The following is a 6,000-nucleotide window of genomic DNA, read 5'->3' on the forward strand; positions in this document are numbered from 1 at the left end:
CTGACAGCACCTGGGAAATGGCACCGCCCATGAGACCCCCGCTCCATTCCTCAGTGAGTGGGAGTCACAGAATGGTTTGGATTGGAAAGGACCTTAAGATCATCCCGTTCCAACCCCCTGCTGTGGGCAGGGACACCTCACACTAAACCATCTCACCCAAGGCTCTGTCCAACCTGGCCTTGAACACTGCCAGGGATGGAGCACTCAGAGCTTCCCTGGGAAAACCATTCCAGTGCCTCACTTGTTTCATTGCTCATTTGAATAACCCCATGCTTTAATCAGCACGCCTGAGTGGCTCCAGGAGCAGAGGCCTCGAGCATGTCCCCTGCTGTCACAGCTGACAAACTCCTCATCCTTTCCATAAGCGATTCTGGTCACCAAGGGAGACAGCTTGGGTCTGCTCATCCAGGAAGGCTCTGTCCCAGGCTCTCACTTCTCACAGCACTCTTCAAACTCTGATTATCAGCCTCAGCTTATTCAAGTTTAAATCAATTTATTCTCAGGCTTTTCAAAGCCCTGGATACATCATGTACTATGTGAAGGGCAATCTCTATGCTAATAGGTGATTCCCCACGGAAGCTCCAGCCTGAGAGGCAGAGTATGATTGATTTTTTTTATTGCTCAGTCTCCTGTTGCTTGCATTTGTAACACTCAACGTTTTTACAGATATTACTGTATGTGGGCCGGAGTTATTGCACCAGACTGAACTTAAACAACAGCACTGTGCGGCTGATACTGAAAGTCCAGACTGAGAACTATTGGGCCTACTGCTTTTGTTCTTGTTTTGATTAAACTTAAGCCCGAATCATCTCAAAGAGGACGATGAATGCTTGTGAGAGCTGCAAAATTAGAACTTACGTTGTTTATCCACAGGGCTTTCTGGAAAATGGATTAGCAGTGATTTTGTTTTACTTGCTATATAAAATCTAACTAAATAAAGCTGTAAGAATGTGCTCTAAGAATAATTCGGCACTGGCAGCAAAACAGATTATAACATCTCTGGGCCTTCTCTTCAACAAGGTTTCATGATTGCCAGGAAAAGGCTCCAAGTTCCGAGAATGAAAAATGGGCCTCTCCGGTACTCCCAGCTGCAGTCGTGTTGGTCTCGTTTTGTCCTTTTGCAGCCTAGGTGGCAGCATGGGGACCTGTGCCCAGGGTAACAGAAGAGTGTCTCAACCCTTACACACATAACCAGCCACCTGGCACTTTGCTCTGCCGGTTCCAACCCCCTGCCATGGGCAGGGACACCTTCCACTAGACCAGGTTGCCCCAAGCCCCATGCAACCTGGCTTTGAACACTGCCAGGGATGGAGCAGCCACAGCTTCTCTGGGAAACCTGTGCCAGTGCCTCATCACCCTCACAGGGAAGAACTTCTTCCTTACATCTAACATAATCTCCCCTGTTTAAGTTTGAGCTCATCCTCTCCCTCCCCAACTCCATTGCTCAGTCTCACAGGCTGGCTTCTTCCCATGTGTTCCCTTCCCTCCAGCATCATCTAAAATCACTTTCTCCATCAGCTCCTCACTCTCTATTCCTCCACCCTGCTTCAGGATGCCCCATGCTGGTGCCTTGCAACACTCTGGCTGAGAGCCCAAAGGATACAGAGACCTCTGCAGACATCCCCTGACCATCACTGGCCCTGTGCCGCCCAGCTCACATGGGTGTCAGTTCCATCATGGCGTTGGTCTCCACTTGCAGCATGCTCCTTCCTGGTGTGTTCCGACACATCAAGCTATGACACAGACCTGCCCCCCAACAAAGACACTAAACTGCTTGTAACCATCATGTCCCGGACACCCCAGTCCTTCCACAGCACCTCGGCTGCTCTGGTTCAAGCGGTGAACGACCCCAGCCACATCCCAGCCCACCAACCAGCTGGAAAGAAAAGCGGGGGTCCCCTCCAAGTCCTGTACCCACTCCTTAACAGTGGAGGCTCTGCTTTAACTGCAGATGAGGCGATGCAGGAGGTAGATACAGCACCTCTGCGGGGGAAGAGGTGGGTGGATGCCCCCGTCCCGCCACGGCAGGTACAGCGCTGCAGTGCCACAGCGCCACCTGGTGGGGCAGGGCGGCTGCTGCGCTGCCCCTCACCGCCTCGCCGCTGGGAGCGGGCACGGCTGTAGTGCCGGTCCCCGAAGTGCGGGTGAACCCCTCCGGGCAGGCTTTGGGGTTGTTGTGGTTTAAATATCAATCAATCAATCAATCAATCAACCAATCAATCAACATGGAAGAAAAGAACAAACAAAATAACACCTCAAGTGTTGCAAAAGGAAAGTGATGACCCCACCAAATGACTGATGCTCAGCCAGTCCCCCAGCATCCTTAGACCACTGCTGACCTCCACCCCGCCCCAGTTTTACTCCTGAGCATGGCACCACATAGTCTGGGATATCCCTTTGGTCAGCTGGGATCATCTGTCCTGGCTGTGTCCCCTCCCAGCTCCTTGTGCACCCCAGCCCACTCACTGGAGGGGTGATGTGAGGAGAAGAAAACACCTTGGCCCTGTGTGCACTGCTCAGCAGTACCTAAACCATCTCTGAATTATGAGCACTGTTTCCACCACAAGTCCAAATGCAGCCCCATACCAGCTACTATGAATAAAATTAACTCTATCCCAGTAACACCCAGTAAATTCTCCCGCAGATAAGGGGGCTTGCAATCCCCAGTAACATACAGCCCCAAGAACGCTTCAAATGTCACCAGTATGAGCCCGTGTTGTAACAGCAGCCAGTGTGACACACACACACTTGTGTCATACCACCTCAGCCTGCCAGCTCTGCCCATCAACCTGGAGAGAAACATGGCTTGGCCTTGAGTCCACCCTAGTGCCATTGCTTAGCAAGGGGAGATCTGGATCTGCAGAATCTGGTACCATTGCTGTTCAACCAGTTACCAACTCCTCCTACCCTTTGAGCCTGGAAAGGGTTTGTCCTGGGTTCAGCTGCTACAGCTGGAGCCAGGACAGGGTTGGAAGCCTTGAAAACCCTTGCGGAGCAATGTCTTTGCTCACAGAACATGCACAGTGTTTCCTTCAATACAAGTATCTCAGAGGAGGGATAGCAAGGAATTAACAATAAAGCACCCAGAAGGGTCCTCAGGTGTAGATGAAATTCCCCCAGTAGGAAATTTGGCCAAAGCCACTTCCTGTGCAATCCCAACACATGATTCCTGGTGAGCAGTGAGATTCCACCTCCCCTGCTTCCAGTCTTGCTGTCTGTATGCAGCACATCTGCACACAGAGGCAAATTAAACCCACCACTGCCAGAGCTGTTGCAGATCTCCTGCTCCCTTGCTCATACCAGGGGTGACGGTAGCCTGTCACAACTCACCCCCTCAGCTTCCATTAGAAACAGCCACGCATTTCCTTTTACAAAACTGTAGGTCCCACGGGAAGTTGGAGGGACAAACCTAGGACACGAGGAAGGGCTCACAGGTTGTGGATCAGAGCCTTGTCCTGTACGTCACCCCTATTTTAATACCCACAGAATGTCAACAACAAGGAAGTCCTTTTTTTCTGCAACCTAATGAGGTCCCAAGGGAACAAAAGAATAGGCTGTTGAGGTATGGGCTGAAGCCAAGCACTTTATGGAGGACTGCATTTGGGGGCTCTCCTTTAAACAGTAGATGTGTAACCCCCATGCGTGCCACCTCCCCGGGGCCAGCAGCCCCTGCTATGCTGCCTCCCCTGCCTGCTGCACATATAAATGTGCCATTGGAAAAGTTATGAGCTTTTTATTGTCACTTGTGGAGTGAGATATTGAACCATCGAAGTGCTTATTCATTTCTGGTTATCTGATTGTCGTAATGTTTCTAAACTGCCAGTTGAAGGTAAGAGATAAACTGCAGCCAGGCTCAGACTGAAAGGCGCCTTTGACATAGCTGGGTTTTTTTCACCAGGGATGATATATGATTTATTGACCCACACAGGGTCACCTGGAAATACTTCATGCAGGGAATCGAAAGGGAAGAGTAAATACTGAAATCAAAGGCCTGCAGCACCTCGTTCTGCCAGTGGGACAGTTTATCTCTCCTTATGTGGCCATGGTGGACCCAGGCTCATTCTCAGAAGGAAGAGAAACTCCTGTGCCCTCTGTCGTTCCAAAAGGAACAAATGCAGTGCAGAGCAAAACAAGCAGCTGCATTGTTTCTTGAAGAATTCCCTCTCCCTGTGTCCATAACCTTGCTCTTTAACACCAGCTTGGAGGTGGTAAGCAGAGGTTTAGGGGCCAAACTGCTGCAGGTACTTGAAGGAGTGAATGGCAGGGATCTCCTTGAGGATGGCAGGAGACTCGGCATCGATGCCAAAGGAGAGCGGGTCCCGGGGTGGGGGGGGGGGGGCTTCGCTGTTACTGTGCTTTAGATTTCCCAGGCTTGCTTTCTACAGTCTCATCCAACTGCAACCCCATGGAGCAACATTCACATTGTAAAATGAAGAAAAGGCTTTCCCGAGGCCCAGGGGAGCCGTGTGTGCGCACAGGGTTCAGAGATAAAAATTCTCTGAGCAAATCTTTGATGTTAGCCTTTCAGCACATGATTTCAGTGGAAGACAGGAGAGACATCCATCTGCTAAAGGGAATATTTACCTCTTCCATTCTGCATCTCTCTTCACTGTTGCTATGGTCACATGTTGTTATAATTGTCTTTTATTATCGAGACTCTCAAAGACTTTTCTACCCGATGCATCCTGCCAGCTTTCTGGTTCATGAATGTCTATTTACCTGTTTAGCCTGTCTGATGATGGCATTTTTAGGGCCTCGGGGTATTTGGTTTCCAAGCAGTGACAGAATTAACAGAGAAGTTCCCAGCATGATCACGATTTCCTGAAGTCAAAGGCAAGTTGAAAGTAGTGGGGTTGGATATACTTTGTGTGTGTGTTGATAAATAAAACGCTCTTCTGTCAAAAAGAAAATGTGTGAAGATTACGTCTTTTTCTCAATCACATATCCAATAGAATGGGCTGAAGGAGATTAATCACTGCAACTCATCTGCTTGGATACCTTCCGATAGGATTTTGTCTAGCCTGGTTTTCAAAGGCCTCCAATTGGCTTATTATGGGCTACATAGGGATTGTACAATTTCCCTGCAGTTACCAGTGCCCTGAGAAATAAAGTCCTCCTTTCAAAAGCAGATTGCTCTGCAGCAGAGCCTTGCTGCGCACCAGGCTGGGTGCTTGCAGTGAGGCCAGTGCCTTCTCCGCAGGAGCTGCTGGAGTATGTGACGTCTTCATCCCTGTCCCATGCGCCTGGCAGTCCTTCCAAAACCAGCATCTTGGGAAATGAAGGGAATGTGCACTTGGATCCCATCACAAACAGGAGCTGTGACATGGCAGCAGGATCTAGAGCCTGGGAAATGTTCCTGTGTCCCATGTATTTTACAGGAGCCAGGTTACTTTTGGCCTGCTGTTGGTAGAGATAGAGAATATTGTCACGATACCTTGTGTAATGACCTGAAGACTCTTGCTGTATCACTCTCAGTTTTCTTCCTCAAGAACATAAAACTTTGCATATTATTTTGCATTAAGTTAATTTTCCTTCTTTCAGTCCATTTCTGCACTTTGGATCGTGCAACATCCTAGTCCTTTCTTCCCGAGCACTTCTTGTTTGCTGACCTGGGCCCTTTACTTTGCTATCCACATGATCCTGGAGCCAGAGGATCACAGCATGGTTTGAGTTGGAAAAGACCTTAAAGCTCATCCAATTCCAACCCCCTGCCACGGGCAGGGGCACCTTCCACTAGAGCAGGTTGCTCCAAGCCCCGTCCAACCTGGCCTTACACACTGCCAGGGATGGGGCAGCCACAGCTTCTCTGGGCAACCTGTGCCAGGGCTTCACCACCCTCACAGGGAAGAATTTCTTCCTTATATCCAGCCTGAATCTACCCTCTTTCCGTTTAAAACCATTTGACCTTGTCCTATCAATGACCCCACTAAACGATACCTAAGGAGAGCAGACCCATGTTAGGCTTCTCTTCACACGCCCTCCAAGACGGGAAGTGAATTG

The sequence above is a fragment of the Lathamus discolor genome, chromosome 4 (assembly GCF_037157495.1).
Source record: "Lathamus discolor isolate bLatDis1 chromosome 4, bLatDis1.hap1, whole genome shotgun sequence".
In the NCBI taxonomy this organism is placed as follows: Eukaryota; Metazoa; Chordata; class Aves; order Psittaciformes; family Psittacidae; genus Lathamus; species Lathamus discolor.